Source organism: Telopea speciosissima, chromosome 4 (assembly GCF_018873765.1).
Source record: "Telopea speciosissima isolate NSW1024214 ecotype Mountain lineage chromosome 4, Tspe_v1, whole genome shotgun sequence".
NCBI lineage: Eukaryota > Viridiplantae > Streptophyta > Magnoliopsida > Proteales > Proteaceae > Telopea > Telopea speciosissima.
In genome coordinates, this window is record NC_057919.1 from 14509141 (window position 1) to 14522039 (window position 12899).

At 40.0% G+C, this 12899-nt stretch overlaps 2 non-coding genes across 2 annotated transcripts; both read right to left on the reverse strand.

The window, feature by feature from the left end:
- Positions 1 to 603: 603 nt before the first annotated feature.
- On the reverse strand, positions 604 to 686 carry LOC122660673. The gene has a single exon (XR_006332775.1). It is a non-coding gene; the product is annotated as a small nucleolar RNA R16 (small nucleolar RNA).
- A 110-nt stretch (positions 687 to 796) lies between these two features.
- On the reverse strand, positions 797 to 878 carry LOC122660672. The gene has a single exon (XR_006332774.1). It is a non-coding gene; the product is annotated as a small nucleolar RNA R16 (small nucleolar RNA).
- Between the last annotated feature and the right edge of the window lie 12021 nt (positions 879 to 12899).

A 12899-nucleotide genomic window follows, 5' to 3' on the forward strand; every position in this document is an offset into this window, starting at 1 on the left:
GCTCAGACGAACTATATTCAATCACAGACAAGTCTCAGATGTCCAGACATAAATTTAGTTACTTCATCATCGCATGCAAACAAGGGACAGAGGTACTAAATTTGGAAATCTCAAATGCCACAACAATGCTTTTCATGTTAAAGCACAAACAATTTCAATTACATTGGGAAATAAAAAAAATAAAAAAGTTTCATTGAAGTCGCAATTTCAATAGATTCAAACATTATAATAACAAGTCACATATGATATGATTATAGAAGTTTATAAGTAGAAAATTTAAAGTGAAATCAACACATGTACATGGCATTTTGTAAACATATAAACAAGTAACAGAGGATTTGTCCAAAACGCTTCTCAGAGGTATTCCACAGGTGGAAATTTACAGACATTCAACACGGCATCAGGTTCTGACCGCCCGTCTGCATGTTCTCATCACTGAATGAAACTTAAAAGTTGATAATTATGCATCATTTATGAAACAAGATTGAAAGTCAGACTCAGGAAAAAGTTTTAATACCCAAGAACACATTGGGAGTAGCAAGTATAATGCCGGAGGGAAAAAGCTTTAGAAAACGAAATATTCAGATATGGAAATAGATCTAAGAAGGCATCAGATAATAAGCGGAGTTGTGGTCTACATTACTATTCAGTGAGTAAGCATAAGATTATTAACATCATGTGCCTTCTAAGAATCCCAACAATCTAAATCATAAAGGGCAAAGTGATTTACGGAGAAACTGATAAATTAACCAAGATAATAGGCAAAACAAAATGTTTCAGAAAAATAAAACAAGTCAATGGCATCAGATAATAAGCGGAGTTGTAGTCCACACAAAGTTTCAGTGTGTAGGATAAGATTATCTTCATCATCTGCCGATCTAAATAAGATAAAACTTCATTAGTGAGACTGTCTACTCTATTCTACAGAAAAATTAGTTTCGGTCGGACCATTTGACACCAAGGCAAGAAGAAATTCTGCAATGGGTTGGTAAGCCAACCTTTAACTATCTGCATCCGTTATATCCCCTATGCCATCAAAGATAGAAATACAAGGAGAGGGTAAACAGATGCATCAGAAAACTATGAGAAATCAAGTTCCTAAAGAACACAGTTTTTGTACACCAGGGATTGGGTAAAACTTCACTAACAACAATCGAAGCTGTTCTGATTAACAAATGACATAAAGCAATCCGTGTAAACATGGAGACAGAGCTAGATCTTCTTTAATTACATCAAAAGCTAAAATACAGGAAAAAAGTGAAAAACAAGGACGCTTATGCTTCTTGTTCATTGTCTCTCTAATCAGAGAAGACGAACGAAGTAGCATGAATTAACCATCAGGATCATAATTGGTACTCCACAGCAATCCAGATTAGAAAGCTGCATTAGATCTTTCTAGATAGCGAAAAAAAGAAATCCAGGAAAATTGGGAGCTCCATGAAAGAAATATCATACCTTCGCAGATAACAGAGCACCCTCTGGTATTTAAATAGCGGCTCCTCGCATCAGAAACCCTAAAGCATTTTGGGGATTTTGGGGTTTAGGGTTTGCGAAAGCATAAAAGGATTAACGGAGCTCCGCTGAAGCCGCGTTAGAAGTCTCCCGTGGCGCGTGCTTACTGATTATTGCGTTTCCGCGGGCCTTGAGATTTGGATGGGCCCAGCCCTGAATGGCCGAGTCCAGTCCATTAATTAGTTCCAGATTTAATCAGGTTGGCCCACAGGTCCATCAAGCCTAAGATGGTATTAAGGGCCGGATCAACAGCGTGGACACAAAAGTAATTACTCTGTATACGCTGTATCATTGCTGGCATGTGTGATCGAATCAATTTTCACTCATTGGTTTTGGATACCGTATATCCGTACCTTATGTTTATCATGCTCTCTATTTGTCATATGTATTTGGTTTTCTTTTGTTTGGCATTGGGTGCACATGAATAAATAGTCATCTTTTCTACCAAAAAAAATAATTCTATCACCCATTGTGATTTTAGGCAATAGATCTCAACTTGGTCGCATGGTCTCTACACAAGCGTTTGGGCCAATGGGATAGCACGCCTGGGTATCTACCCAGGAGGTGGAGGCATCATCTCACGGTGCCCTATGAGAAGGCATAGGAAACACCACCAAGTTAAGATCTTTTTCCCTTTTTTTAAATAGGAAAAATGTGTATACACTAGCATGGTGTAATGGAACCACAACCAAACCTTAAGATTCAAAGTTGTATTCAATGGGACTTGCAATGGGAGATCATTGACAAAGCTCTCCATATCGAACTCTACAACAGGCAATGGGTAGAGGGGCGGGCAATGGGGAAAGAAGGTGTATAGTGGCGGATAAATTGAAAGGTTGGGATCCTTTTCCTTCCATCCTACGGCTCAATGTTAACTCGCGTGTAATATGCTAATGGGAAGCAATTTTCTGTACGGGAGTGTGGCCTACGCCAGCACTCCCAGGTGTCTTTCTCTCTCCCCCTTAAAGCAAGGGGCAGAGATGTCTTTTGACATGGGAGGAAAGAGATAGACTCTGGAGTGGGACCGGTGAGTCGTTTCCCGTGGTCAAACCGTACAAATTATTGATCATGATACGGCTTCCATTGACTCCATGGCATGGAAAAAAGTTCTAGCCTCAAGCTTATTAATTTTCTTCTGGAACCTCAAGTGCGGGTCCGCTGACCGCCAGCTATTTCAGAGAGAAGGAATAATTTAAGTTCGGTCCCACTACCTTTAGAAGACATTGGGAACTTATATATCTTATGAACCCATCTAAGAATGGGCTTTTCCACTAAGGTTGGGGGCCCATTTAACTCTATTTGACCCAAATATGGGTTAACCCATTCTGTACCCTAAATAAGACCATGGGTCAACCCATTAAGCCTCTTGACCCATTTAACTTAAACTACCCATTTGGCCTAATGACCCATTTATCTTGGATCCACCCATTTAACTATTTGACCCATTTAACCAAGGACCCAAGCCCATTTTCTATAAATAAGACAAAGGGGGAGAAGGATTCATTTTCATTTCTTCTCCCATCTAGCCTAAATCGTGGAAGAGAGAAAGAGGAGAGAAAGGAGAAAGAAGAAAGAAGAAAGAAGGAAAGAAAGAAAGAAGGAAGGAGAAAAGGAGGAAGAAGGGTGGAGAATCTTGGTTGGAGGTTTGAAGATCCCTTCTTGGAGCCTCAACATGGAGCCTTCTACCTTGGGGTGGGTAAGCCATTCAATCCCATCTCTTTTCTTCTATTTTGGGTTTTGGGGTTTGGGAAATGGGAGAAATTCGACCTAGGGTTCTCTTAGAACCTAAGGAATCGATGGAACCTCTAAACCTAGACTATGGTGGAGTTATTTCACTCCATTACAAGCCCTAAGCCTAAGTAATCTCTTTCCATTTAAGAAATTTAAGGTTTCTACCATATTATGTCCTAATTTAGGTTCTCTTTGTTTTCTCTTAAATCCATGGGATTACATGGACCTAATGAGGTCTTAGAACCCTAATGGACCTAGGAGGAAGCTTTCTTGAAGCCTCCTACCTTTAAACCCCTTGGAAAATGAATCCCTAGTGAGAAACCCTTCAATTTTCGATTCTGTAGGTATGTGGTTTTACACTCGGATTCATTTTAGAAACCACATCGCATCCGACCTTGACTAAAACTATCCTAAGCCCTGGTTAGCTAGGATTTACATGTGGTTTCGGACAAGAAACCACCGAAATTACCTCCCTGAAAAGGCCCCCGTGAAGCTCGGATTTACACTCGGATTGATTTTACGAAACCACATCCGCATCCAGACCTTGACTAAAACCGCATCCTGGGCCCCTGGTTTCCTAGGATTTACACTCGGATTCGATTGATTTTCTAAAACCACATCGCATCCGACCTTGACTAAACTGTCCCGGGCCCCGGGTTTCCTAGGATTTACTCTAGGGACTTGTTCCCCTTTTTTTATTTTAGGGCGTAGGCCCATGTAAAAACATTTTGTTATACCCTTGTTAATCATTATTAGATGGTAATGAAAATGGATTAACTACAGTATTTATCATCTAGGCTTTGATCATCTTGTAATTATTGATTTTATACGCTTCCAAAACTACGATCATTTGGAATGTAATATTTTCCTTTCGCACGATATTATATTGTTTTAATATTAGTTATGATGCGTGGGCGTGTCGTGATCCGCCTTAATAGGATGACAAGCGTTGTCCTATCCCCTTATAATGTATTTTATCCTTGCGGATGGGCGTGACAACTTATCCCCTCACATTTTAGTATTATATAACTGTGGACCCGCATTTCTTCCTCCAACCAATATTCTTTCCTCCAATGAGAAAACTACTCAGTTACCTCATGTAGTTCAATTCCAAACTTTGAAAGAAAAGGGCATCCAATAAGGGTGTAAATTGGTTCGGTTCTATGCCTTGATGGTGTGACCCGAAGTTGAACAAAAAAAGGAGTCGGTTTTGGGATTGATAACTGAATCTGAACCTACTCGGTTTGTTCAGTTATGGTTTTAACGATTTCGATTTGGGTCAAATTTGATTTGCACACTTGCACCGTTGCAATCAGCTTTGCAGAGTTGCAGGTTGGATCGTTGGGAGATATCAAGATATAGTGGTTGCAAACGTGCAGTTGCACACTTGAAGTTGAAGAGTTGAAATAAAAGACTAAAACTAAAATAATAATAATAATAAAATAGAAAAAGGAAAATAGTGGAAAAATGGAAAGTGGAATATGACAGTAGAAAGGTTATTCAGTTAGACTACTATCAAAAAAATTAAAAAAAATATATAGGGATTTTCATTTTACCACTTTTGTCGTTTTGGACTTAACATTTATCAAAAAGACAAAAAAGATATAGGGTTTTGGATTAAGTGTGGTATTAGGTTCAATTTCGATTCAAAGTGACGGGTCTTGACATAAAATTGGAATCGAACCGAATTAAATAACCATATACCAAACTCGAAACCAAACCAAATTAATTTGGTTCGAGTTGGTTTCGAGTTCGATTTTCGGCTTCGGTTTGGTTTTGACACTCTTAGCGTCTATCCCTATTCCTTTCGATCGGACAAAATTTTGCTGCTATACCAAGGAAATGGGATCTTAAAGGGTATTTTAGAAATACTAAAACCTAGGAGGGTATTTAACTATTTATTTATAAACCCAAAGGGGAAGTGAATTATTCTATTTCCTTGCCTGCCAATAGGGTAGTCCATCGGCCCTAACTTGCCCTCAGCCCTGCCCTGACCTGACCCTGATTTTTCAGTCCAAAAGGCGGGATTGGGTGTAGAAATAACCTGGCCCTGGCAGGGTCAGGTCGGGCTTGGGTTTAGGTCCCGGGCTGAGTCTGGCCCGGCCCTGTATTATTTACAAGTGTATATATAGTATTATTATTTTTCTTTATCCTAACCTAAAAAAGTTAAAAATCAAAAGACCAAAAAAATCTTAAATCATCCATGATTCCATTCATCCTAATCGCTAAGGCCTAAGGGCACATACGGCAGTTACGGATAGTAAAGCCAAACCCCAAAGCTTTCAGTTTTCATTTTCAACTTTTCATCTTAATCGGGGAGTAAGGGCGCTGCCGCCGCTGCTAGAGGCTAAATTGCTGAAGCACAGAAGCTCTGAAGGCTAAAGCTTCAATCGCTCCGGAATCTTGCTACTCGTTGCTCACTTCGCCGTCGTTAGTGACTGCAATGGCACACAACTCCACAAGTAAACATTTGTTTCAATTGAGTTTATTTATTTCTCCATTTTTTCCCTTTTTTCTTCTCTCTTAGTAACCTTAAATTTTTTTTCCAGGGTTAAGGAAATTTGGAGGTGGTTGGTATTTGAGACCCCAAAGTCTCCTTCCTTCTCAGTCGATTTGAGACCCCAAAAGTTTGTGTGACCTTCAAGCTCGTATTTGAGACCCCAAATTCTCCCTCCTCTTTCAGCCGATCTGAAACCTCAATGTCTCTGCAACCTTCAAGCTGTCTCACTGCTACTCCAGATACATCTCTCATCTTCATCCTCTCTTAGTCTAGGTTTTCTGTTTATATCACTTTGCCATTGCTTCAATTTCATACATTCACATGGTCACACCGAATGCATTAAGATTTCAATTTCTTAATCCATGAAGGGATTGGAGCATTTTACTTTCCTTATGTTAAGATTTCAGTTTCTTCCCTTCTTAATTTGGGGTTTATTTAATCATTTTCCCCCTCTTGCTCTTCTTAGCTTGTGGTTTAGATGTTCAACAAGAGCTGAAGCTTTTATGGAGAGTACCTGCACTTTAATTTGACAGTCAGAATCTAACCCTTTTGAAAACACATTATTTTGAGGAGTTTATTAATTGTAGTACCTATTAACATGCATAATTGCCTAATATGATTTTGAGGAGTTTATTAATTGATTGGATGACAGTTATGGTGGAAATACTGAATTCCAGTTTAAGTGCTTTTCATTGCTTGGTATTTTATGAGAATTGCTCAGACTTCTTCTCTTAGAATTAAGGTACATTTACATCGGATTTAAGTTAAATGAGATTGGGGTAAATTTTGGAAGTTTATTTTATTTTATTCTAATGTGGCATGAGTACTAATGAACTTTGCGGATTAAGTAAATCTTTTTAAAATAGAAAGTAGTGGAAGTAAAGCAAATTTGAAACCGACTTATCTTATAATTTACGTTCTTATACAGTGGATCTAAGTAATTTTTCCCATGATTAATTGAGGATTACGTACGTGAATCATATCAGAACAAGCCATCAATTCAAGAATTCTCTCAAGCTTAGAAAAAATCCCTTCAAAGTTGCAAATTAAGTAGTACATATTACACTAATTTTGGTTCTCTGCAACATCATAATCCTTCTCCATGAATGATTTCCACTTAAACCTACTTGTACTAAACAATCCTTCCATATATTCTAAGGTTTTCCCTTGTGTCTCCGGTAGGAACGTGCAGAAAAAAGTCCATGCTACTCCGATTATCCCCGTGAACATAAAAAAGGTCATTTCAATGGTGATGGCCTTGTACAGTGACAAGAACGTCATGCCTATAACCCCACTCATCACCCTGATCACTGCCACACCTATGCTCACACCCTGCGCCCGCAGTCGTACGGGGAATATCTCCGACCTATACAACCATACATTCCATGGGTGTATGGTTCGGAGATATTCCCTGTGCGGCTGCAGGTGCAAGGTGTGAGCATAGGTGTGGCGGTGAACAGGGTGACGAGTGGGGTTATAGGCATGACGTTCTTGTCACTATACAAGGCCATCACCATCGAAAGGACCTTTTTTCTGTTCGAAGGGATAACCGGAGTAGCGTGGGCGTTCTTCTACATGTTCCTACCGGAGACGCAGGGGAAAACCTTTGAAGATATGGAAGGATTGTTTAGTACAAGTAGGTTTAAGTGGAAATTATCCATGAAGAAGGATAATGATGTTGCAAAAAACCAAAATTAGTATAATATGTAGTAGTTAATTTGGAACTTTGAAGGGGATTTTTCTACGCTTAAATTGATTGCTTCTTGTTCTATCAAAATTTTTTAGGGCTATATGGGTATTTTGGTAAAATTTGTGTATAGGGTTGTGCTATAAATTTGTAGCAATGGTTTTTTCCTTATAATGCAATCTGAGAGAGGTGTGATGACGATTAGCTATAACTCTAATGGAGCATATCTCATCTTACCATGGGTGTAGTTTATTTAATTTCCATTCTTTTTTGCATTGTTATAGGTTTCATTTGATCCCAAGTTTTCAACCTTCTTACAACCCGAGAGTCAATGGTTGCACAACATGTGGTGGAACCAAGATTGAATAAAAGCATCTCTTTCATATACCTTCAACTAACATAACCAATCTAAAGTACACATGTTCACGAATAAATTATAAGTCAGAAACAATATGAATAATAAAACAATGCAAAGGGGTAATTGTTATTCTTAAAAAGGGGAAAGGAAGAACCTCAGCTGAAGCATTGGTCTTCAAGTAGTGCTACGGAGAGAGAGCCCCTGCTCCAAGAACTGTAACACAAACATTACTGGCAAGCAAGGCCAAGTTATGATAGGCCTTCCATAACTCCCAAAAGACCCACTAAGCACGGGGAGAGAGCTTTTGCTCCAAGACTTGCAACCCAAACACTACTATTATGGCAAGCAAGGACTAGTAAAGATAAGCCTTCTACAGGTACCAAGAGCCCCCCACTAGGCAAAACCGAGCCCTATTACAACTTGAGAGTCAATGGTTGTCTTAAGCATGCAGAGAGACCAAAAGATCACCAGACCTGAAACCAATACACCCGCTATGGCTATCTTCTCTTTAATTCCATTGCCAATGCCCATGCCCATGCCCATGCCCACAGCCCACCACCTTGGGAGATTGACTCTAGTGGTTATATGTCATTGGAAACGATCTTGATTCTGAGAAATATTTTCAAGAAAAATAAAGGATAGTGAAATATAGCGGCGAGAGTATTTTTTCTTTCTTAATCGTTTTCTTAAAAAAAAATGCCTTTGTGCGTGTTCCCAACTCCTGAGCCGATAGCGATTAGGGTTTGTTTTCCTTTTATTCCCTCCGTCGCTTACTGTGTATGTTAGTTTATTTCCGAAGACGTGCGTGTATTATCTCCGCCATTGTGCGTGTTCCCAACTCTTGCTCCTCCTCAACTTTTCCGCGATGATTATCGGTCTCACCAATGATGAAGATACCGACGACGACGGCAATGTTGTTGATGATAAGTCGGCCTAGGGACAGTGCTCATCGCCCACTGTGGCCATCTTCTTTCCGACAATGGCGAAAGCGCAGCATCAACAACAACTCCCTTGCGATGCCGTTGGTATTTGCATGTTCTTCGAGGTAAAGTCAGTAGATGACGACTGTGATTCGACCGCCGGCAATCTTCTGGCATCGATTGCTGGAATATCTTTGGCATCTGGCGAGTTTGCAATTTCCAACAAGCTGATCGATGTGATTCAAGCTCTCGAAGTTGATGTATCTTTGATGAAGCAAAAGAAGGCCAAGAATCAGCAGGAGCTCATGTCCAAAAGCTCGCCACATCTGCCCCACCCCCTACGCCCTACTCCCATCTGACTACCATCGCCGCCAACCATATCCCTACCCCTTCCCCTCCCTTGAAATCCCCCCCTATGTGGATTGTTGGGGTGTTTTGCCATTGCCGGCAAACATTCTCTTTTGGTGTGATCCAAAATCTGGTTTTAGTTTTTGGGTTCTATGTGGAGAACACCGAGGGACTGCCAGAGGGTTTTTCTTTTCTTTTTATTTGTGTGTTTGCAAGTGATGCCGACTATGGTGCTGATGGCACCGTGGTTATTGTCGGCTTGGATGATCCAACGATCGGCAATCTTCATCAACCACCTTCTGTCGACGGACTGTAGACACCTAATTTTTGTCACCCTTCCTAGCGATGACGATACACGGAGTGTCGACAATCTCTGTCTCGGATACCAAAAAAGTATAAATAATAATAATGGTAATAAGAAAATAAAAATAGAATGTCCCGGCCCATGAAGGTTTATTGGATCAGGCCCACTGAGGTTGTGGCCTAGCAGGGGCAAAATAGGAAACCACAAAAGAAAAATAGAAAAGAAGAAATAAATCCTTAAGGGAATGGGTAAAACAATAAATTTAAACCCTAAAGAGGATGGGGGAGGATTACAAAAGAATGAGATATTATTTGAGAGGGTACGATAGGAAAAATGTCTAGAACCCTAAAGAAGAAAGGGGTAAAATGGAAAAGAATACTCTTTAAAAAAAATACCTAAGTCCAAAGAGGGATGGGATAAAATGGAAAAGAAACACAAACCCTAAAATAAAGGTAGGGGTGAGATAGATAAAAAACAGAAAGATTAAAAAAGCAAAGGGACAGCCGTCATTAAGGGGGGAAATCCGAGAGAGAGAAAAACAGCAAGGCAAAAAAAAAAGAATTTGAAAAGAGAAAGGGTCTCGTCATTGGAAAGGACGGAGAGAAAGGAGGGGAAAGCGAGGGAGAAAAGAAGAAAGAAAAGAGAGTGACCGCAGAAATAAAAATGGAGTAGCGGAGAGTGAAAAAAAAGAGAAAAGAGCGTAGTAGAGGCACAGAGAGCAAAAAAGAGAAGAATGAGAGAAATAGAGCAGCAGAGGGAGAATGAAAAATGGAAGAAAGAAAGTGGAAGAAGAGATCGAGAGAGACAGAGAGTGTTAGAGAAGGAGTGAAAAAGAATTTGAGACAAGGAGAGCCGGAGGCTTCTCTGAGCCAGGAAGAAGGAACCGTTGCAGTTGATCGTGAACTCCTCATCTTCTATTCTTCTTATTTTATTTTTCCATTTCTTCACTTCATTTAGCTTCTGCTGTTTTTTTCTCTGAGTGGTCTGTAATAATCCGTCTCCCCCATCTATGATTCCCTAATTGTAATAATTTCCTCCTCCATAACAAGCTGCTGTCGGCTGCACTAGGGAGCTACAAGAAGACCAAAGGGTAAAGCTTATCTTCCCTATTTGATTTTCTCATTTTTATATTAGAGATGAAATGGTTCTGTAGAGCTTTGATTCTCTGTTTCATTAGTATAATCTGTGAATGTCTCTCTTCTAGGAATACTCTAGATGCAAATAGCATGTCTTCTTTTATCAATATTGTGTTTCAGTCTTTGTGCATGGTTTTGGGATTGAAATTGTGTCACCATCTTGATCGGTTTCCATATTTTACATTCTAGATTTTTGGATTTGTGGCCTTCGTAGCCTTTATTGGTGGAACTCCTTTATATGTGCTCTGCTGTTCTTTTTGTTTCTATTGGGTTTCCTTCTCTATTGAATTGATAAGTCATGCTTGATCCAGAAATTCTTGTGATTTTTATTTGCCATCCTATCCTGTATGTTTAATGTCAGAATTAGAGATGCATTGGTGACCTATCTGTTTTGTATGTCTGGATAAGCATGTGGTCTCTGTGATCTCCTTTCTCCAGGTTCTGAAAATTGCATAATCCCGATCCTTTGAGCTTATTGTTATAGATAAATGAACATGGTTTCTACCCCTCCCTCCTTGCATTTTTATTTTTGTCATGCCTAGTCCCTGTTTCAGGAATGAGATTGCAATTATGAGATTTATTTATTTATTTTATCATTTCCTGGTTCTATTTTTTTTTTAAGTTTAAGCCTGCATATGTTTGCATAATAAAGTTTCTCTGGTTTGTCATCTAACGGGCCATGTAGATTCCAATTTGGGCCCCTATTGAATTGAGGCCGATTGGCCTTTTCTTGCCATTTTTGGGATTTGGTCAAATCCGATTTAGGCTTTTGGGCCTGCTTCCAGGTTAATCCGGCCCGTTGGAAGTGGGCATGGACCTTTGGATAATGGGCCATAAGATCTATTTTGGGCCTAGATTCAGGCTGGGCCCCAATATTGATAAATCATTTAATTAGGAATTGGGCTTGGGCTTGAAATTATGAGACTTGGATTTGATTTACTTGGGATTTTGGGGCATGGGCCATAATTCCAATTTAGGCCCATTTTGATTGGGAACCAATTGATCTTGGCATCGGTTTGGGCATTGACCCATTAACTTGATTTAGATCGAGTGGAGAGTTTAGGCCCATTCCTTGGGGCCCATGAGCGCATTTAGTTCACCATATAGGATTAAATAAGCCCTCCCCAAATTCCTTCAATTTTGAATCGAGGTTATGGGATTCCAAATGAATTTCAAGAAAATGATTAGGGTAGAATGATATAGGAACTTGGTGTAGGATTGCCCAGTCTGTATATAGATGCCTAGTCCTAGGTGCTCAGCTTTAGGATGACTTAGATCTAGGATAACTAGCTTTAGGGTTTGCAAGCAAGTTTAGTTCTAGCAATGGTCAAAAGAAGGACGACCGGCTCTGGGCCGGGCGGACTGGGTGCCTAACACCTTCCCAGTCCGTAACCTGACACTTGCCCAATGATCTGGGTAGACCACGACCTTTATCCATTGAGTAATTAGTCTCTTCCCCAGTGGGGAACATTTGTGGATCCTAAACCCTTTCTAGGTGGCGGCTTCCTATTGACCCGTTTACCCTCTTAGGAGGGATCAGGGTCATTTGCTTTAGGGTTCGCCGGCGAGATCCGGTTCACATCTAGAACCAACCCCTTGTCGGGGGAATTTGGATCTTTCGGAATCCATGGTTCTTACACGGACATCGCTTTACTCACCCATCTAGCAGATCCTTGCAGATATGTTCGAAAGTAGGTTGTGGCAGTATCTTTGGTGGTCTTCTTGCCATCAATCGAAGTTCCACTCGCCGATCCATAAGATCTTTGCCTATCCGGCATGTCTGTTTGAAAGTAGGCTGTGGCAGTATGTCGAAGCGCGTGATTGGTGTGGATTTTTTCTTTTCGACACGTATGAGGACCCCTTTCTTGGCACGTTAGTGCATGCGCCTAAACTTAGCTGCATTCACAGCTTGTTCTCTAGGGAAGTGTTTGTGAACTAACCCCTAGCCTAGATGACCCAGTCAATGGCATGTGAGACCGGGTCAATTTCCACTCCTTGGTTTTGGATACTGTATATCCATTCCTTGTATTTATCATGTCCTCTATCTATTTTATGTATTTGAATTTCCTTTGTTTGGCGTTGGACGCACATGAATGAATAGCCTCTTTCTACCCCAAAAAAAAAAAAACGAGGGTAATTTTTCTTTGGTTTCTATCAAAGACGAAATTTTGTTGCTACACTTGTAGCAGGAATGTTAGGATCTTAAAAGGTATTATAAAAAATATAAAAACCTAAGAGGGTATTTATGAACCCAAAAGAAAAAGTGAATTATTTCATTTCATTGGCTGCTAGCCTTATAGTAGGAAACATTCCTGCTAAAAGTTTAAAAGCAATAAATTTTCCTCTATCAAAACTTGGAACGCAGCAAAAAACCATTCCTGCTAAAAGAGAGTCTGGCATAAA